Here is a 22844-nt window from a genome sequence, read left to right as displayed (position 1 = left end):
TAAAATCACAATGAAGATAGGATTCTTGATTTCTAATAAGAACAACTATATTAGCATTTGCTCTTGGCATGTTTTATTTGGTCTTTTTTTTTGCTTCTGACCTCCATTTCTCTTATATCAACTTAATTGTATTATGCTCTTCTAGTTGGCCACCTCAAATTCTTTTTAGACAGAAATTGATTTTAAATAAATGAATAACACTAGATAGTATGCGGTGTCTAACAGCATAACAGTAATTTCATATCTGTCGTTTGAAGAGATTAGCACGAAAGGTGTTACCCTCTTTCCATGGCTAGTGTCTACTAGCTGGGAAGTTAGTGTTGGTGAAACTACCCTACAGCTCTCTTTTATCAGCTAAAATTTAGGAAACTGCAATTACTTTTTTATTATCATTTTTATTATTTTGTTCCTTGTTAGAGAGCCTTAAGCCTGTGTGTGGCGTGCATTGGATCTCTCATTTTTGCCTTGAGTGTGAATAGACCCAGCTGGTCCGGCATTAATAAAGAAAAGGGAGGGCAGAGGCCCTAGGGTGCACAGTGCCTGGGAGAGCTCAGAAAATAGCCAAGTATATTACCAGAGAATCAAACTTCTTTGTTGCTCATGAGAATTCTTATTCCAGTTGGATTACCACTGGAATAAGAATTTTCAGAACCCCCATGGAAGAATGAAATGTGGTGGAAGACTTTGTTTGCATAGAGTTACATTCCTTGGGTCTCAAAGTCCCATCCCTCTTAAGCCAGTCCTGAAAAAGATGCAGCTGGGGTTCCAGGAGAGCCAAAAACAAGGCCAGTGTCCATGCTGGAGCCGGGTGTAGTTCAGCATTCAGTCCAGATTCAGTCCATTGACCCATTGTGTGGAGTCCCACATGGCCATGAGCCACCTGGGTGCGGGGGAGTGCACCCTTCTGCCACAGGAGAGCCAGGAACCTGGTGCACCAGAGAGTAAAAAAACAGAGCACACTTCTCTGTTTCTTTGTCTAGAAGTTTAAATATTCAGGTTTCCAGAGCTTGCAGTGATCATGCCTGTTCTGGCCACTGACTGGCTCCCAGGTGTGACTGACAGCCAAGTACCTTCCCATGTCACTCAGACCTTACTGGCCATGCTTCCAAACTGCCTTTGTCCAGTCCCTTCCCTCATCAGTCAGCAAGGAACAGACTTGGAGAATGTTAAATGCAGCTTTTTGGCAAAACTGTATAAATGACATGCCTATATTATCTAGTCTTCCCTCTACTCCTTTTCTGTTAATAATAACTAAGTTATTACAATGGCATCGCTAGGAGTGATGGAGGGTGAACGGTGACCCTAAAGTACTGGGACACTTTCACCTGAAAGATCCAAGAGGTCATGGATTATATTATTACCTCTTACTTTTCACATTTCCTTAAAAGTAAATGACAAAGAAATGTGCCTTCTAAGTGGACAATGCTAGAAGGGATAGAGGGAATGCTTGATGATGTTTCTCATAAAAGTCAGCAAAGTAGATCAGCCTGTATTTTGAACCCCTGATTTAAAAGCATACATGAATTTTCACCTTTGGGGGTTTCATCTTCCAGAAACAACATACCTTGATTTTAGTATAAGCAAAATCTGTGCATTTCAGTTACTTTAAAAAATGTAGGTGTCCTTAGTTTTGAAGTCAATAAATTGTGCTTTTTGTGAATTGTGCTCAAAATGTGGCACAGATTCTGTTTAGACTCATATTTGAGGACGTCTCACTACAAAATCAGGCATTTTCATCTTCCATAATCCCCAGTCACCTTCGGCCTTGTTCCTACAAGACACAGTAGAAGGAGACATAAGGACAGTTTGAAAGCATTCGAGAACCCTTGAGTCAAATAGAAGGTGAGTTTGTAAACAAGAGAGACTGTTTGTGAAAGAAGTGTTATTCTTGAGAAATTATTCATTCTAAAATTACAATTATTACTGGAGTATCAAAGAAAAGAGTAAACATGCTGCATAAATGAATTGACACTGGCTGCTCCTTTACCCAAATTAGCTAAACTATCCTATTTCAAGCCTAAATGATATTAAGTAAGGAGATGATTAGATTTGGGCTCTGTCCCTTGAAAATGATGGTTATATTTTCCAGGTGTCATTTTAATTTTCAGCCAAAAGTAATGTGATCTGCAGCCGTTCTTTGGAGGTTTGTGTCCGAGTTTATTTTCCCATGGTGCTTATAAGTCCATAAATGTTTATTTTGAACTTCCTGTGTGTCTTCACAGGAGTCACATGCAACAGTTTAACGATATGCCATGTAAGCTGACTGACTTACCATATAAGCATGCTTTAAATAAAATTGAATGCTAGAAATGAAACAAAAAATGCTGATTTGGAGAGTAAAACAATAATACACTAGCATTATGTCTTCTGAGCAAATAAAACCCTTCATATTGGCCTTTATTAACACCATCACCAGCATAGAATGAAGCCATGTCATTGTGATAGTTCTTAGATGAGAGGCTGTTTTCAATAGGCAATATATAGTCAATGGTTTTAAGCTTTATCCATGTAGAGAACAGAAAAAAGCCAATCAGTCAAAAGTATTTAAAAGTCAAATAAAAAATTTGCCTTTCAGACTCTCATGAGCCCCCACCTCAGCAGTGGGGCTGAACTGGCTGCTGTTTTTAGTGATTCTGAGGGATCATTAAATAGCATGATCTAATTTTCAGAGTATGCTTGATAACTAACTGTCCATTTAGGGATAGTTTCACAAACATGAAATGTAGTGGGAATTTGTATGTCATTCTCGGGCAGGGGCCATGCTAATCTTCTCTTTATTAGTCTAATTTTAGTATAGGTGCTCTCGAAGCCCAAGGTCCCATCAGAAGATGAGCGGATAAAAAAGCAGTGCTGCATTTATACGATGGAGTACTACTCTGCCATAAAAAAGAAGGAAATCTTACCTTTTGTGACAGCATAGATGGACCTTATTTCACTTAGCTTAATGGAGACTATTAAGCTAAGTGAAATTAGCCAGGCAGAGAAAGACAAGTACCATATGATTTCACATATATGTGGAATTTAATGAACAAAATAAACAAAATAGGAACAGAACTATAGGCACAGAAAACAGAATGACTGCTGTTAAAGGGAAAGGGAGTTGGGGGACTTGGTGAAACAGGCGAAGGGATTAAGCAAAACAACAACAGCAGCAGCAACAACAAACAATACACTCATAGAGACAGACGACAGTATGGTGATTACCAGAAGGAAAGTGGAGTGGGAAGAGGTAGAATAGGGTTAAGGGGGATAAATGGAGATGGACAGAGACTTGCCTTGGGGTGGTGAACACACAATGCAATGTACAGATGATGTGCTGTAGAATTGTACACCTAAAACTATATCATTTTACTAACCAATGTCACCCCAATAAATTCAGTAAAAATTAAAAAATATATATAGTGGGAAATATATTAATTGAGAGATAACACAGTTTACTATAGACCTACATAAATAAATCAGAATTCATAAGAACCAAGTAATAAAACTCTAAAATAAGATAGTAAGGAATGTCTAAAAAGAAGACATCAAACATTATAAAAATACATAATTTAATTCTAATTAGAAAAACAATGGCCTAAAGAAAATCTTGCTTTTTAACTGAAGGATAAATACCAAAGCTGATTACTTTGCTTATTTTCACATATTTTGTGATTAGTTATAAAAGGCAGAAAACTGCAAAGATGGTAGTCACAGCTGATGTTTTTGTATCATATAATTTATTTATTTATTTATTTTTTAAAAATATATCTTTATTGATTTCAGAGAGAGGAAAGGAGAGGGAGAGAGAGAGATAGAAACATCAATGACGAGAGAGTCATTGATCGAGCCCGCAACCCGGACATGGGCCCTGACCGGGAACCGAACCCTGATCGCCTGGATCCTAGGTCAGTGCTCAACTGCTGAGCCACACCCGGCTGGGCTGTATCATATAATTTAGATTACTAACTAGCTCACTTGATATATTGTATGCATTACAATATATAAATTATTTTTTTACCTCACATTTTATCATGAAAATTTCTCAAGGTATAAAAAATTCTTAAATGAAAAAATATAAATAATATAAATATAAATATATAAATATAAAAAGAGAGAAATAGTTATAAAATCATTTATTTAAGTTATCTCTTATAATTTGGCTTCTTAGGTTGTTTCCAATGTTTTATTAACATCAGTGTTGGTTAATATTTACCATTGTTGAAAGATTTTTTGATACTTATTGTTAAATTGCCCTCCATATAAATAATCACAATTTTTATTTCCCACCCCTGGTATATGACATTATTTGCTTTGCCAAACAGTTGCCAGCTCTGCTGAGACATTTGAAAAGATCTACACCACTTTGATTGCTGGAAACTAACATTTCACTGTTTCAACCTGCATTTTTGAAAAAAATTTACAGTTGACATGGAGCAGATGCTGATTTAAGATTATTGTTGTAATTGCCTATTCAAGCTCTTAGACTGTCTAATTTCTAACCTTTACTGAACAGTCCTTAAAATACTTTACATGCCTCATCTCCGTTGATCCTGACAACCATCCTGTTTGGGAGGTTCTGTAAATTTCTGTTTTACAAATTGAAAATCAAAGTTTCACCATGTAGTTGGTCCCAAATTATAGAACAAGCCATAAAAATCCAGAACCATTGTGCCTCTGTTAAAAAAGAGAAATCTTATAGGACAAGATGAACAAAGTTGATTCTATTTACAATTTGGAGTAAAACTCTCAACAAAGCCAGGCTTTTACCATCCCACAGAAACGATCAGATAGGGGTACTGTCTTCTTTGATGATTACATTTCAAGGACACAGTTTTCAGATCCTTGTAAATGGCAGTTCTGACTTGTAACTCTGGAAAGGGGTTTTAGGTAGAGAAAGGATTTAAAATTACATTGCCCTTTGGATTAATTTTCTCCAAGAAAAGGGAAGTTAGGAGCCTAGAGTCAGGAAGAATCCTATCAAAAGTTTAGTAAAGCTGAGAACTTTAAGGCCTTCCCAGTCACTCACAATAACATTTGATTGTCGAAGACATTAACTCTTTGTTAGTCATAATTATGGCAAATAATTTCCAACAACTATATTTTACTTTATAACTTAGTAAATTTTGTAACACTAACAATCTATATTTGTTATGGAAAAATGAGAAACATATGAGTGGAGGGAGACCTTTAATTAGACTAGTTATTTATATGTTATGCAAATGAATTTATTTCCCATGGTGCTTTTAAGTTCATAAATGTTTAGTTTGAACTTTTTACAATTAATAATGAATTTTAAACATTGTGCTTTATAAATAACAGCACTCTACCATATCATTCTAAATTTCTTTTTGACATCTTATCAGTGCTTTATAATTAAAGTAGACCCCTACTATTTCTTATAGTTTTCAACCTAATAATAAAAATGTATACATGCTATATACTATACCAGAAAAACATATTTATTTTTGCATAATAATATTAGCATATTGCTATTATTATTATTTTATAGTACATACTATATTTTCTAAGTATTTTGCATTTAATCCTTTCTAGAGCCCTAATAGGAAGGTAATATTTTTATTTCTATATTTCTGATAACAAATTTAATCTCAGAGGTATTAAGTTTTCTCCCCTAAGGTCACACAGCTAGTAAGTGATCTTCGAGAACAGCTTTTAATTAATAAGCCTGACAAGCATAGAGCATATAATGTTAAGTGAAAAAGTTGATTGAAAAGCAATAATTATGTTAGGATTCTATTCTTAGGAAATTGGTTCTACAAACCAAGATCTGAACAATGTTTACATCCATTAGATACAATTAATTTTAGTTTAAAAAATGTTAATCAATATTTGAGCATAGATTGTATTTTTATTATTATGTACTGAATATTTATTTTAAAGTTATGATTAATTTACATTTGTTAGCTGAACATTAAAGCACAGCAAAATAGGAAACAAACTAACCAAATGTACTTATAGTATGAGAAGAACTATAATAGAGGGACCCCCTATTACTGTTTTTCAGTATTTGAATGCTCAAGAAAACCAAATAAAAATTTAGATGCTTTAAATATTATAAATAATCTTGGTTTAAAACGTGTGTGTGCGTACATTTCTTTTCTACAATCAACTGAAATGTAGACAATGCTCCAAAAATTACCTCTTTAGCCGTGGAGGATGTTATAAGTTCCATTATGAACAGTTTAGAGGTAGAAAATGGACTTTGGTTCAAAATTGAGGCTAGCATTTCCTACAGCAATTCTTTGTTCTTTTATTATTATTATTATTATTTCACCATAGACTTTTGGAGTAAAATAACAGATTTTTTTTCCAAAGTGTCTTGAATAATGCATTAATATATTTTACTTTTGAGTAGAGCATGGTTTCCTAAGGAATTTGGATGTTCTTGGGGAGCATTTGGAGAATCATTGCAGTTTATTGTTTTATTTTTATTGTTATGCAAAAAGAAGTCTGCTGGCATTATGTCTTTCAGGAAGAATATTCATCAACAGTAGGTGGGATAAACCAAAGTGGAGGAGAGATAGGGGATAAGAACACCATTCAGATGATCAGGATAGTCATAGTTGAACACCAGACAGCATGTGCTAGGCTTATAAAGACGACGAAAAAAAGTGTGGGATAAAAGAGCACTAGGAATGATGCACATGGATGCCAGGATGAAGGGAAAAGGTAGGTAGGGATATCATAGCAATAGTTCCCAGGAGGCTGTTTTGTCATTGAAAGAAAGATGTGATTTAAATAGTGTGGCAATCTAACCTCTGTGATATGGTTTAGATTTTCCTAATGACAGAAGAAAAGAAAACAACCTAAAAGTATGATGTTATTTTTTCTATAAATTTATTTATTCTAAAATTTATTTATTGTAATTGTAGGCGTGCATCATTGTTTGTCTCAAGAGTTTTCCAGTTTCTTTCCAGAACTGTGACCAAAGAAGGGTTGTTAATGCTAACTCACTTATTCATTTCCTCAGTCAACATCCACTCAATATTCTCTCTTAACATTGCATGATTCTAAAGGGGGCATATCAAATATCTGTTTTGGTTTTAGAAGTATTTGAGTTGCTATTGGTTTATGTTTTTCTTTTTTCCAGAGTAGGTCAGGGTGATTAGATGATAGATTTTCAGTTACTTAAATAAGATTTTAGAAAGGACTTAAGGTTTAAGTAACAAAATAGAAGTGTGTGTGCGTGTGTGTTTGTGTGTGTTTAAGAACATGTAGGTAATTATGCATTGCTGAAATAACAAAAGCATAGAAATTATAAACCATAGTGAAATAAATAAGAGGATATTTATGTATTATCTAACAAAAACCAAATAACTTGAGAAATACTTTTGGCTCCAAACTTGAGATTTTAAAGTTGAGATTCAAAGTGGATAATGGAAGCTGTGTGTACTTATCTAAAATTATCTAGTAATGTCCGCAATGTAAAATTGCATTTGCATAATTGTGTTAATAACTTATTGATGTAACTGAGTGGGATTTCATAAAAGCATTTTTCACTGATTGGAATGATCACAGTCCAGAAGAGGTCGAAATACAACATGAATAAGCAGGTCGGTTTTACATCATTAGAAAGATTTAAAGGACATCTAATTAACACTGAGGAATTATATAGATCGGTAAAATAGAAAACACTATTGGGTAATAAATTGGAAAAATTCGTACTAGTGACAGGGACATTTGGGTATTAAAAAGATTGAAGTCAAACAACTTTGCAAAGAAGCATTGTGTGTTTCAGTAACTTGGGTCTCCAAGGTGAGGGGTGGGGGAGGGTATGGGAACCGACCGACACTCTAATATTGAGGGAGTGTTAAAACGCACAGTGCACTGTGCTTTCTAGTCATTTGTGGAATAATAAACAGAAAAAATAATCAGAGTCCAATGCCCTCTACATAGATTGCTTTATATCCATTTAGAATAGTCAGGGTAAAAGTAAGTCGAAATTTACTTATATTTCTCCTGACATCTAAGATTTTCAGTTCAATTTTTCGTCTATCCTCATTTTCTAACAAGGCTGGAATTCACAACTGTCTTGTCCTTTCTGGATTTTTTTTTAAGTCAACATGTCTGGCCTATCCGTTGAGCTTACAATCACACATGACTTCTCTTCTGAAGTGCTTCTTTATTAGTGCTCACTTTTCCTAGTGCCTTTACATTGGTGGCCCCTTATGGCCCTTCAATAAGCATCGCACTTGCTACCATTTCTTTAGTACATAACACTCACATTCTTTGATATATGCCACCTACTGTGCTATAACAATTTACAAGTATTAACCCATGTGATTGGAGGACTTGAAACTTTCCCAGTTTCCCGTAGCCAATAAACAGAATTAAATCCCATTTATTTTGACTCCAGAGATTATATTCTTACCCTGGATACTCTGTTTCCTTCCACATCAATATCCACAACCTTAGGTGCCCAAAATTAATTCCTTCTGAGTCCCAGATTTCTCTCATATCTTTTGAAACCAGCAGAAATGGGAGAGTTTTAATCCATACAAAAATAATACAAAGATAACTATTTTTTTAAAAGCCTAGAGTTTTAAAGTTAGTCAGATTTCTACCTTACACCCTAATTTGTTAACCTGGGGCACTGTTTTACAGTTACATTTGAATTCAACTCAATTTTTACAAAAAGTACTCAGTACCTTCAAAAAATTTGGGACATTTTGTGGCCATATTTGCAAAGCTCTACTGAACAATGAAAACCAAACTTTGTAGTCTACTAAAAATCAAAACATGAATTATGAGAGAGGTTTAAATCTTTCAAATATATAATCGCACTTTCTTTAAGAATAAGTATTATTTGTTTTATTTCAAATGACATGCTAAACACAAACCATTTAAATACATATGTATATACATATGTATAATATACACATATCACATATATATGTAAGTATTATATTGTAATTGTTATCCTGCATCCCCACCTGTTACTGGTGGAAGTGGATTTCTTGAGATGTCACAAGGAAAGGAATTTCCTGAGACTCGCACAGGGGCATGAGTGATCTTTATTTTCATGGAATTAAACTCCTGGGTTTCCAGTGTTCCATTTCCCTCTACCCCGCCATGGAAGAAGTCCAATCTTGCCTTCATAGGGCTAGAATAAAGGCTTCTGCCCAGTCTCCACTCCATATTAAAGCATAGTCCAGTCTAGCATCTGGCTAGCCTTGCTTGTGTTCCCAGCTACAGTCCACTGCATGTGGGGTCCACATGGCCATGGGCTATGCAGCTGCTTAGGGGCACACAGCAGGCTAGCACACAGGTGAGTGTGGGTTATGGAGCAAGAGAACACACAAGAGCCAGAGCACAGGAGAGCTAGAACTCTTTGGGATTATGTATTCCCAAATTTTTATGAGCTTGCATTGGCTCACCCTCTAGCCCATGATCTTTGTTCCCCAGGCTAAACTGACAAGCAAGCACCTTTCTTACATCACCGTGAATTCACTCTGCATGCACCCGTCTACCCCTTTGTTTGTTCCCTTCCCCCAGTGATCTGCAGGGAATGGACCAGTGGTTCCCTGGAGAGCATGAAGATGCAGTTTCCTGGTGAAGCTGCCCAGATGACTATACTTGTAATGTCTGGCCTCCCTTTTGCTCTCTTCCTATTATTAATATTAATAACTAGCTAATTATGATGATAAACACAATTATAATATCCACTGCTGCAATGCTTACTGTTATAAAAAAATTAATCATGGTGGTCTGGTACAGGTAAGTATCAACATATTGGTTGTAGCTGTCTGATCTCCTTTCCTGTAGCAGCTGCTGGGCTCTTAGATCGAGAGAAGCCTTTGCTGCCACATCAGACAAATAGTCTTGTGACAGATGTTCTGTGTTCAACTGAAAGAGCACAGATGAAAATAACAGTCTTTCCATGCTTGTGAGACCACAGCTGAAAATGAGCAGTTGTCCCCCTTCCAGACAACTGCTATCAAACTCATAGAACCTTGAAATAATTTGCAGCCTGCCCTGCACTAGAATGAGGCTCCCACAGTCTTTGAGGCTGGCAAGCTCCACACCATGGAAACAAAGGGTGGTTCATTTTCCTTGTCTGAAAATTCTGCTGTTAGAACTAGTGATTGTACAACCAGCATTAACACCTACCTCAATGATTTCGCTCATTTTCTATTTTAAAGTCTTTTTTTTTGTTATGTAGTATGTTTTCTTTAGGGATAAATTTTTAAAATAGATAATAATGGCAAAACAGAGCCCATTCATAATCATATCTAATAGAGATAATCCTTTCTAATATTATGGTGTTTATCTTTTCTATACACTCACAAATGCATACACACACACACACACACACACACACACACAAACACATGCATAATTTTTAGGTAAACAAAAATATAAGCTCAGCATACAATTTTATAACTTCCTCTTTCACTTAATATTACCTAACAATAATGTTTTTATGTGAATGGGGAGGAGAGAAAAACTTCCTCTCTTTTTTCTCCTAATTCCCCTGTAGTAATCAAATGGACATGGTGCAGATGAACAAGAGAAAGTAACCAAATTTATTTATGTATGTATATACCTTCCCCTAAAAAATACAGGACAAATCAGGCAGCTGAGGCTTATGCGACACCTTGAGCTAAGGAGGAAAGGGGTCAGTGGTTTGGGACTTCAAAGGGCAGCAAGGCGATTCACATGGAGATGGAAAGTGAATGTTGGGTAAATGAGTGTTTGCTGGGCCATCTTTAGCAAAGGGGCACAAAGAGGACAGACCAAAGGGCTCCCTAGGTTCCTCTCCACCTATCACACCTAGTTCACATTAAACTACAGTTACCTGTGATGCTATCTCCCTTCCTGGAGCAGGTCTTCTAGCTAAATTCTTTTAGGCAGTTAAGCAGAAGGTCAAAGGTTTCTCCTGAGCCTTGAGTTTATTAAAAATAACCAATTAAAAATAATCATATTTTGGGTGGCAACTCTGCTCCTCCAGGAGTAAGAAACCTTTTCTGTAACGGGCAAGATAAATATTGTAGACTTTTGCAATTGTAGCTATAAGCAGCCAGTTAAATCAATGGGTGTGGCTCTGTTCCATTCAACCTTTATTTACAAAAGCAGGAAGTGTGCCAGAACTGACCTGCAGGTAATAATTGCCCATCCTTGACCTACACTATTACTTTAATATGGGCTTAAGTTTCCAAGATATGGATATATTATGGCTTATTTAGCCTTTTATTCCCATAGGGTTTTCCATACATTCTCATCCTTTTTAAAAAAATATATGTTTCTATCGAATTTTTTAGAGAGAGGAAGGAAGAGGGATAGTGACATAGAAACATCAATGAGAGAGAAACATCATGGACAGGCTGCCTCCTGCACACCCCCTCCTGGGGATCGAGCCTGCAGCCTGGGCATGAGCGCTGACCAGGAACCAACCTTGACAGCCTGGTTCCAGGGCCTATGCTCAACCACTGGGCCACAGTCAGCCGGGCTCATCCTTTTGTTACTATAAAACCCCTGCACTGCCAAGGATGCCACAGCAGGCATTCCTCCCTGGGTGGTGATTAGCACCCCTGGGGGCTGGCTTTCCTATCAATTAATAACTCTCCCAGCCTCACTGGACTTCTAGGCCCCCTTCGTAGCCAGAAGACCTGTGCTGACTTCGTATTTCCTACACACCGTTGTCTCAGGTGTGTCCCATTTCATGAGAGAGGTCAATTACAAGACAGTTTTTACTGGGTGGGCTGATTTTTTTATGGTTGCATTGGCACGTCGCTTTGCAGACATTCTGCAAAAGTCCTAGCATATGGATGGCTCTTTTATGAAACTTGAAAGGTTGAAGAAGTTTATTTCTCATGTTTTCACGTGTTTTTTTTCTGTTTTTTTAATATATCTTTTATTGATTTCAGAGAGAGGAAAGAAAGGAGAGGAAGAGAGAGAGAGATAGAAACATCCATGATGAAAGAGTCAGTGATCGGCTGCCTCCTGCACGCCCCCGACTGAGGATCGAGCCCACAGCCCAGGCATGTGCTGTGACCGGGAATCGAACCCCGATCGCCTGGATCCTAGGTCGATGCTCAACCTCTGAGCCACACCCGGCCAGGCTCACATTTCTTAAGTCCTAAGAAAGGGAGCAAGAGGAATTCAGCCATTTGTCATCCAGGCCTTCCTGCAAGACCCGTTCATTTGATTTTTTCAAGATATGTTGATATTTTAATATCATTTAAAGTGCATTATTTGAAATGTACTCCAGCTTCTGACTAACTGCTTTAGAAAAGGTGAACAAAGAATCATCATTAAGCAGTTTTATTTATGCCCTCTCATTTCCATCTAACATTATTCTTTTAGTGAATTTGTTAATGAATAGAAATGTTTAGGCTTTGTGTTCCTTTCTTTTTGCATATTTTCATTTGTTTTTGCAATTTGTATTATCTATGCCAGGAGATTCTGAATTTTAAGTTAGATTCTTTTGTGATTTTGAGTTTAGGGTTAGTGAAGTTTGTTTTTTTGTTGTTGTTGCTTTGAGTTTAAGTTTGTGGATTCTACAGATTTCAGATGTGCTTAGCTAACGCCCTAAATGCCTGAATATAGCATAATATGATAGAGACTACTATAAAATAAAATAGTGTTGTCTAAAACAGACAAAGGTCTTATGATAAATCTTGTCAATGTACATACATTGCTGTGGTGATAGATGTTTGGATGGATGTTGGAAGAAAGTTCGGAAAATGTAATAGCATTTATTTCCTCTCTTACGTAGTGTGGATTAAGGGACAGTGTCCCAAGATGACAGAACAAAAAATGAGTTTTATGGGTGTTATTTAAAATGATAAAGATAAACAAAGAAATACATAACTATAAACCTCACAAGAGGGAAAGGGTTAGTCAGAGAATATGAACTAAATTCTTCAAATTAACTGTGACTAGTAAGTTGATACTGTTAAATGTTAAAATCAAGAGACTGAAGTAGTAAGTAGCCTATTATTGAGAATTAGAGCAGTAACCAATGTAATCATCAAAACTGAGTTGACAGTTTTCATGGCTGCCTGGAGAGACTAGTACCAGTTTCCCCCCATGGTGCGTGGACTAAGGATCACCATTACTTTACTGCATAATCTTAGCACTGGCTCTACTGAAAATGGTGGTGTCGGCCAGATCAGGAGGCAACTTGGAAGGGCTGGTTGATGCTGGAAGGGTAGATGGTGAAATGATGATCTTTAGGGACAGTTATGCTTTGCTTGTAGAGGGCACTGAAACCCAAGTAAATGCTCAGGCTGCTGCAAATGAGTACATAGCCTCATATATGGTTTCGCTACCTTGAAAGTGCAATTGGTTGGTATCATAGCCACCCTGGCTATGTCCGCTGGCTTTCTGGGATTGATGTTAGTACTCAGATGCTCAATCAGCAGTTCCAGGAGCCATTCCTAGCAGTGGTGATTGACCCTAGAAGAACAATATCTGCAAAGGAAGTGAATTTTGTATCCTTTAGGGCATTCCCAAAGAGCTACAAATCTCCAAATGAACAACCTTATACTAATTAATAAAATCAAAGACTATCCCAATTAATAAATCAAAGACTTTGGTATTCACTGAAAACAATATTATGCCTTAGAAGGCTCAGATTTTGAGTCCTCTCTGGTTAACAAATTACTTGAACTTTTGTGGAAATAAATACTGGGTGAACATACTGAGCTCCTCTCTCTAGCTTGCCTACAAATGCAGACAATACCACCCCACCGGGCAGATCAGGTCTTTGATTTGTCTGAAAAAGTTAGAACATTCAGAAGCCCAGCTGGGACAAGGAACTTTCATGTTGGGTGTAGAAACACAAGACTAAAAGTCAGAAGACAAATTTTCCAAAGCTACATGAAACAGCTGTAAAACTACCTTAGAAGCTATTCATGGATTGATGTCTCGGATTATTAAGGGTAAACTGTTTAATCAAATTATCATCTCTTAAACAATCACTAAGTACTTTTGCCAGAAGGCCAGTATGAGAAAAATACTGAAGGAATACTTTAAAACCAGTTACCAAAAATCTTATTAGAAGTCCTAGGTGCTCTGAAATGTCCTGAACATTAACATCCTATAATAAAACTCTTAAAAAAAAAAAAAAAAGTAGAGTTGAAATGGTTCTAGTTGGACTGAACCTAAAAATAAGGCACAGAAATGCTAGTGTCTTGAAATTTTCATTTAGTATTAGTCTTTACCATCCGGATCTTTTAAACATGAATTTGTATTGTATTTTATTAACAGTAAAAGAAACATCTCATTTCATAACACCAACTATTTCATTATAATTATTCTTTCTTTTTAAACTTTTCCTATAAAGAAGCAAATAAAATGCCAAAATCACATGTATGGATGTGTGCAACAGAAGTAGCATATGTGTATGTATGTATATATATATAAAACATTAATTATTAAATTTTAGAATCAAGTGCAAATCATAAATATTATGTCATAGACAGAAAAGTGTAGTTCAAAATTTGTTACTAAATTTTCATAAATGAAACCTGGGATAGTAGGTGGATAAATATAATAAGAAGAAGCAGAGTTGAGAAGCAAAAACCAGTAATTCATATTTCAGAGCAAATTTTAAGTTGCTCTCTAACCCATTTATATTTGCTTCTGTAAGATTTTAGAACCCAAAGTAGACTACCAAAATATATACAAGCAGATATAGCCTTTATTTTAGAAAAGTCTTTTGAAGTGAAAGGTAGTTTTTAATTTTACCTTTAAGATGATTAAAAACATTCGGAATTTCATTTCCTCCACTGTGGTTCACTGCTTGGTATTTAACTTTTTTCATTTATTTATTTTTTCCTATTTCATCACTTTATAACCTAATGGAGGAATAAAAACAACCCTTTATTTGAATATTGGGGTCACCTGTATTGAACTCTTCTCCAAATATAGTTTCTCAACTTTGAAACGTAACTGCATCACAGAAAATTGCATTATATTTATACCTAATTGGCCCCAGGTTAACTGCTTTGGGGAGGAGAGAGATATTAAGGATTTATCAGCTGCAAAAGCGGAATAGTCATTTGAATCCTAGTGATACCACATTTGCATACCATTTTGGGATATGTCTTCTCCCAGTGCCTCAGGTGCAAGCTAATGGAAACTATCAAGTTTAAGGTTTTGCAACACAAGGGCGATCAGCAGTGTCTGAAAGCCTAGTAAACCGCAGTAGAGCTATTGCAAGGAGGTTGCACACGATCCTGATGCGGGCGGGGTCTTGTTTCTGCAGCCTGTCACTGCTGAGTGACCGGTCAGAGGCTGTGGGAAGCAAAAGGGAACAGGAGTTGATTCTGTTGTTAGTTAACATATCAGAAAGACAATGAATATTAAAGTTATTTTAGAAAACTTATACTTTGACTTAGCAGTTTCACTTACAGTAAGTTGTGTATAGAATCAGAAAATTACAGAACTGATGTCAATATTGAATAATTGAATTTAATTGAATTTGGATATATATATATATCCAAATACCTGGGGTTGAATAAACAGATTATGATACCTTTATGCAACGGGGAATATGCAGCCATTAAGAATATGTAGGTGTGGACACATGGTCCTAACACATGGTTAAGTTTAAGGAAAAGATTCATTTCAAAATAATGTGACCAATTAATTTGAATATATGCACACATTATTATTTTGGTTTATCTATACTTTCAGAGTAATCTGCATTGAATCAGTGGTAATGATTTGATATGTATATGTGTAAAAACTTAGAATGTGCAGTCTGTTTGAGCATGTAAATTTGCACAATTTTCAGAAAATAAAACGTATTTAAAAAATTTTTTTTTTACTTTAAATGTAAGGTATCACATGAAAAAGACATTTTGGCAACTTTTAGTAGCATAACAAAGCAATAATTTTAAGAGCTCAGCGATAGTACTGAAAATGAAAATTTTAAAGTGTGCATTGACTTTTAGGACTGCCTGTTGAATATTAAACACTGAAATTGCTAGTGCCTAAAGCACTTCATTCAGCATAACGTATATAAACCTTGCAACTGTTTTCAGGCGCTAGTTTTAAGAAACGAAGAGCGAGATTGAGAAGGAAGTTTATTACAAAAAAAAAAGTTTGGTTTACGATCAATTATTTTAGCTATTACTTGTATTGAAACTTTGTTTCTAAAATGTGTGAAGTTGCCCTAGCCAGTTTGGCTTAGTGGTTAGAGCATCGGCCTACAGACTAAAGAAGGGCCCCAGGTTCAATTCCTGCCAAGGGCACATGTCTGGGTTGCAGGCTCCATCCCCAGCTCCTGGTCGGGCATGTGTGGGAGGCAGCCAGTCAATGTCTCTCTCTCATTGATGTCTCTCTCTCCCTTCCACTCTCTCTGAAAAGCAATGGAAAAATTATTCTCTGGTGAGGATTAAAAAAATAATAATAATAAAATAAATAAAGTAAGATAAAATGTGTGAAGTTGGAAAAGCTGTATGTGCGATTAGTATTTGAATGTTTTGACAATTTAAATTAAGTAGCAGCGCACTTTTAAATACTCTCAAAATCTCAAAATCAGTTGCAATTCAAATGTTATGTAATATACAGGGTTTGCATTTGTAATGTAAAAATATATGAAATTTGACAAGAGGTGGAAAAACAATAGGCTAAGTCAAGTGTAAGTCAAAATAGAAAACTAGACAACTGATGTTACACTGGAATTTAATTAACTAGTTTTGAGTTTAAAAACAATAATTACTACCCTTAACATCCACCCATGTTGTCACAAATGACAATATTTCAATTGTTTTTACTGCTGAAGAGTATCCATTATGTATGTACCACATATAGTTTGTCTATTCATCCATCAATGGATGCTTAGACTATTTTCATATCTTGGCTATTGTGAATACTACTACAATAAATGTATGGGCACATATATCATTTCAAATTAGTATTTTTGTTACAGGCACAAAAACACCAGGAAAGGTGTTATGGGACAGCCCCCTGAGTCAGGGCTGTCCCCTCCTCAGTCCTTGTCTTACCGTATGAATGAATTCAAATGAGTGACTCCAGATACTTGTGCTTTGTTAGAGCAAATTTATTAAGAAAGTAATTTATTAAGAAAGTAAAACATGCCTGGCCAAGCGTGGCTCAGCTGCTGAGCAGTGGAGCATCCTAGGATCCAGGAGATTGAGGTTGGATTCCCGGTCAGGGCACATGCCTTGGTTTCGGGCTCGATCCCCAGCAGGGGGCATGCAGGAGGCAGCCAATCAATGACTCTCTCATCATTGATGTTTCTCTCTCTCTCTCCCTCTCTGAAACAATAAATATATATATATTTTTTTTAAAAAAAGAAAGAAAGTAAAACATGCAAAATTATTAAAGGAGCAAGGGAAGCACATCTATCATCTGAGCTCTTTTGGCTAATGCCAGGAGCGAGTGGGGCGGGAGGTTTCTGCCTTAAATGTGTTTGTCTACAGATTTTAAAATTCCTCTGCCAAATATCTTGGTACAGATTAATTTTCAAAGTTCCCCTTTTATTTTGTTGTGGCTTTTCCAGAATTTGTGAGAAGCACCTGGCAATTTTATCTTGAGAAGCCCCGAGACTGCTGGCTTTTCTTCATGCCGAGTGGGATGAGATAACTGCACTCTTCCTCCCCCTGCCTGCCTCCTCTCTGCTGTCTTTGGACAGGCATTAACCATTTGCTCTCAAGCATCCTGGGCTGTGGGAAGATAAGGGCTTGCTATTTATAAGCCGGCGGCAGGCTGCCAAACTGGTTGGCCTTGTTTAATTTTCTTGTCTCAGTTTCCCTATTTCTCCTGCCTTGGAATTTTTCTAGCTTCTCACAATCTTGTAACATTTTCATATTCTTTGAATAAATACCCAAAACAGGAACCGATAGAAGCTAGACTTTTGGTACTCAGCAATATTGTATATAAGTAACAAATCATAATGTTGTATACCTGAAACTTATATAATGTTATTAGCCAATGTTACTTCCACAAAGTGTAAAACCTAATAATTAAATAATAATATTACAGAGTTGAGTTTTATTTTGATCTTTTCAATCTGACTTCATATGGTCCAATGTTCTCAGAGATTGATGTACATTTCATATATGTACATGGCATGATGTTTTATTATGAAGAATTAACCCACAGTAAGTGAATGAAATGACTGGTTAATTTAGACTGTGTAATTCTTGGTATATTACAAAGTGAATTTAAGAGACATTGTTTTAATAAAACTTAGTGTACCATCTTAAGATTTGGAGTCAGAAAGACATTCATTTACATCCTGGCCACACTGTTCACTAGCTACGTGATCTAGGACAAGGTAATTAATCACTCTAAGTCTGAGTTTCTGAATATAATGCCTAATCATGTACTAGTTGCTCAGTACATGGTAGTCATTACATTATGACTTTAGTACACATAGTCTGGTAGCCATTGTAATAAAACAGGGAGGTAAGAGCTATTCTCCTCTAGTTTTTCTGTCTGACTTTATTCACACTAACTCTCAAATATTTTTAAGTACATGATTTGACAACCTTCTTACAAAAATTTATTCTTGATCATTTCACAGATAAAAGTACTTCCATTAAAAAAGCTGAGATGATGGACTTAAACTCTACACTTCTTCCTCTTTGATTCAGGAACTTGAAAATCACTTCTCCTGAGAACCCCTTTCACGCATTTAGCACATTTTTGTTGAGTGTCTGCCATCTGATCAGCACTGCGTGAGAAGTGTTGAGGTTAGAGCGGTGTGGGCTTCAGGACACAATCCTGAGGGTGATGAAGTCAGAGCCACAATCAGACCCCTTTAGGTTCCCAGTGCTCACCTTGGTCATGTTGGTTCTAATCTATCACTTTTCCTTTTTTTTTTTTTTTCTATCAAAAGAAGTCTGCAGAAAACTATCTTCTTGGAAATATAAATTGTAACTGCCCTCTTTGCTAAAATGTGATGACTTCAGTTAAAGCTACTGCAAAATACATATCACTGAACCTGTGACAATTATACTTTACTCCAAGAAGAAAAGGCATGGGTGAGGGTTTTCAATAGGTAACTAAAACCTTCAGCTTTATATTTTCCTTGGTAAGATTATAGAGGGGGCAGGGCATATAACAGTATTGCAATCACAAGTCCCCTCTGCTGTTCAAAGACTTCCCATAGAATATTACACTTCGGAGTAGGCAATGTGCTAGATACTGTTATTTACTTGTTTCATTTAATCCTCACAACACCAACAGGCATATTCTAACTTCAAGCCCTTTTTTTTTTCTTTATGCATCATATCACAGCTGGCTTAGAGAAAATCTTGGGTCCCACTCTTAATGCTTTTGAGAGCCATCTGCTAAAACATCAACATCTGACTGATCAGGTTCAGTGATAAAAATGTAAAAATAGTTTTATGTTAATATAAAACTGAATTTTAAAATAAAGATTAGGGCTATCTACTATTTTGTGAAATATGTACAAAAAGCTAGAAAAGATTTTATGATGCCACATTGAATCAAAACTGAATAGTATTGTTCCACGATTCTTTATTTTTGTATTAGATTTATATTTTATTGCTGTAAATTTGGACCCTGGTTTGGAATATTTCTAAGGGAACTTTTACAGTCCCGATGTGGGTTTGCAGTGATGACCAGAAGAGTATGTCATTATTTCTGTCTTTTCCTCTGTTGCTCCTTTGATGGATGGAAATAAGCCCATTTCTGCTTAGCTCTCTTTTTCTACCTAGATGACTTAGAGATGGAGAAACTATGCCTAAAATAGTTTCTAAATGATTTCACCTGTTCTCATTTCTGGTGAATCTTCCATTGCTTTCATTTCTTTTTGCGGTGTTGCTAGGCAATATCTTCACATTTCTGTATTTCTTGTGGTTCCTTAGCTTATCCATGTTGCAGATAAGTTTTGAGTAAAGGTCTCAGACACACAATATGCCATTTCTACCCTGTGTTTTAATCTCTCTGTGGCCCAAGAATAAACACATTCAATATGAAGGGAATAGGATGCTATTCACTTGCAGTTCTATTAGCAAAAATTCTGCCTCACAGTTTAAACATAGGGAGAAATATAATTACAGGAATAAAGAACCAGCTGCCTCCTGCATTCCTCTTATGTCTCAGGGGGCAGAATAAAAGTGACTGCAGTTATAGTTCAAATCTCAGAGGGATGTTAATGTGATAGTTTTAGCAGTAGATTTCTTATTTTTTGTGAAGTTGTGTTAACAAAAAGAATGACTCTGGTGATTTGTACAGTATTACATTTTATTAGAAGTAATTACTATTTGATATAGTCTATGTGACATAAAAACATAAAAATATATTTCTGGGATATGTACCACTCAAGGGTAAAACCTCATGAAATGTCATTTTTATTTATTAAGCATTTTTTTAAATAATATTTTATGTGGTGGTAACTGCTTAAATTATTTTTAGCAATAAGTGATTTATTTCTTTAGCTATGGTGTTATATTTTTCAAATTTAATTACTTTATGTTATAAAGTCAAAATTAGAAATTCTCAACACTCAATGCTCATAAAATTTTGAAGCATGAAAATGATCCATTTTCTTAAAATCTGCCTAAATTGTAAAGTTAAACAGAAAAGTGATCTTGAAATGTCATGAAGTGTCTGTTTCAGAGTATATTAAAAATGTATAAAGTGTGTTTTTTGTGGGATAGGTTTATATTTGTACTATTAACCCTAGACAAACTGAAAGGTACAAGTAGCTTTAAAAGAAACACTGTATGGCTTTGTGCCCTATGTAAAGAAAAAAAAAAAAAAAAAGGAAAAACTCATTTATTTAGTGTCTTTTCAGGTGCTTTTCCATTTATTGCAACTGGATGTTCATTCTTTTAACTTAGTTTGCGCTGCTGCTTTTAATGATGAAGGCTTAGAAAGCACAGGATGCTGTCAAATGCAAGTTGATATCCATCAAATAGGTGATGATAAAGATAATAAACATGAAAGGAACATGTGAATGTGCACGAAAATACATGCCTCAAGTCCTTTAATAAGAAGCAGTAACTAACTCTGGCTGGCGTGGCTCAGTTGGTTAGAGCGTCTTTCCATGCAACACCAAGTCATGAATTCCAGTCCAGTCAGGATACATATCCAGGCTGCAGGTTCAATCCCATCAGGGCCCATGTGGGAGGCAACAGATGGATGTTTCTCTCTTACATCGATATTTCTCTCTCTCCCCCTTCCTTCCTCTGTCTCTAAAATCAACAAAAGCATGTCCTCAGGTCGCGATTGAAAAAAAAGTAGTAACTAATCAATAACTGATGATATTCACGCATGTTGTATGTATCTGATTGACATGCAGCAACAGTAGCTACCAATTATTGAGCACTGCCTTTGTGCTAGACACTGTGTTAAATGGTGTGCATAGTTGTTATGATTTATCCTTCACTACAACCCTCTGTGCTATTTATTATAAACTCTACAAATGAAGAATTGATCCACTTATTAAGGAAGTTAGCCCAAAGTTACTCATCTAATCGTTGATGGAACTCAGCAACAATCCTTGTTTGTAATGCTAAATTGACTTAACATTTAATTATTTTCTCCCTGCTTTTTATATAAAAAATACCTTAGGAATCAGACCCCTTTTTAAAATATTTATATTTTTCTCCTAAATATTAGCACCAAAAGGTTAGTAAAAGTCATCTCTCTCTCACAGCAGTTCTGATGAAAGAAAATGAGCTGTGACTAATCATTTCTATACATTAGATGTAAAGCAACCCACCTTTTCTAGAAGATTTCCCTTTTATGTACTCTATTAGACTACATGGGCTGCAAATAAACTTTTAAAAATCATCTCACATCATGTCCTCTCACTTGGTGACAATGTGTTGTTGTTTCCGTATATCTGTCAACAAGTTTTCTTTGAAAGGTTAAAATGGTTCTTTTCAATTAGTTATAATGGATACACTCTAGATTTCTTACTCCCTTTTAGTCTTAGAGTAACTTACAATGGATAATATGGCAGTCTTGCTCAGAGAGGCTTTTATTTTTTTCTGTACTTTATTTTAGAAATAGGTGGTGAAAAGTGCCAAATATTCTGATACCACAACAAAATAAAATAATCTCCCAGTTCTTCCAGTTATGAGACTGAATTTTGAAGTGCATTGTCTACCTCAGGAATCCTCTGTGAATTGTCTTAAAGTTAAAATTGGTTGTCTTCCACCACTCATAACGTGGTAATGAAGAAAATATAGTTGTGAGAGCATATACACACACATAAGCACACACACACACATAGTGAACATAGTGAAATGTCCATATGTGTGTGTGTGTGTGTGTGTGTGTGTATATATATATATATATATATATATACACATAATATACACACATGTATACACGTACATACATCATAGCGAATAAGAAGAACCTGTGCATTTCTCTTCCTTCTCAGCAAAACTAGTCTGCATCGCTGCCAACAACCATGTAAGGTATCATATTAAATTTTAATTGGCATTCCTATATTTGTTTTCTTAATTTTCACTTTAGCCAAATTGGAAAGCTCCCTTTATTTCATTAAAAAGAGAACATTTTTATACATTATATGAACATTTTCGTATAAAGTTTTATATAAACATTTACACGTCATCTTCTATACTGTTAGGTGTTTCTCATAGACATTAATAAATAACACATGTTTATCATTATTAGATTAGAATTACAATTACTAGTAAGAAAGATAATAAAGTTTCAAAAAATTCCTTTTGTTGTTGTTGGAAAATGAATACCAAAATGGCATTGTTTTTATTCAAGTTATTTTTCTTCTGTAATAATAGCAGTAAGACACTGTCTACTGAATGCAAAAGTAGTCAGTTGTAAATGGCATGAGATTAATTTGTGGAGAGGATTGGCCTATGCATTCTTAGTTCATGATTTTGGTTTATCAGTTA

General features: G+C 35.6%; 1 protein-coding gene and 1 pseudogene across 3 annotated transcripts in view; both read left to right on the top strand.

The window, feature by feature from the left end:
* The window catches only part of LRRTM4 (leucine rich repeat transmembrane neuronal 4), a 609269-nt gene that overhangs the window by 191889 nt on the left and 394536 nt on the right, over positions 1-22844 (top strand). The gene's annotated exons all lie outside the window — the stretch shown is intronic.
* On the top strand, positions 9704-13853 carry LOC308565985 (COP9 signalosome complex subunit 5 pseudogene; annotated as a pseudogene). The gene is made up of 2 exons: positions 9704-9720; positions 12995-13853. The product of its transcript is annotated as a COP9 signalosome complex subunit 5 pseudogene (transcript).

This window comes from Miniopterus schreibersii (genome assembly GCF_964146895.1).
Source record: "Miniopterus schreibersii genome assembly, chromosome: 13".
NCBI classification, from domain to species: domain Eukaryota; kingdom Metazoa; phylum Chordata; class Mammalia; order Chiroptera; family Miniopteridae; genus Miniopterus; species Miniopterus schreibersii.
The sequence above is the reverse complement of the archived record's forward strand: the minus strand, read 5'-3'. Positions and strand labels throughout refer to the sequence as shown.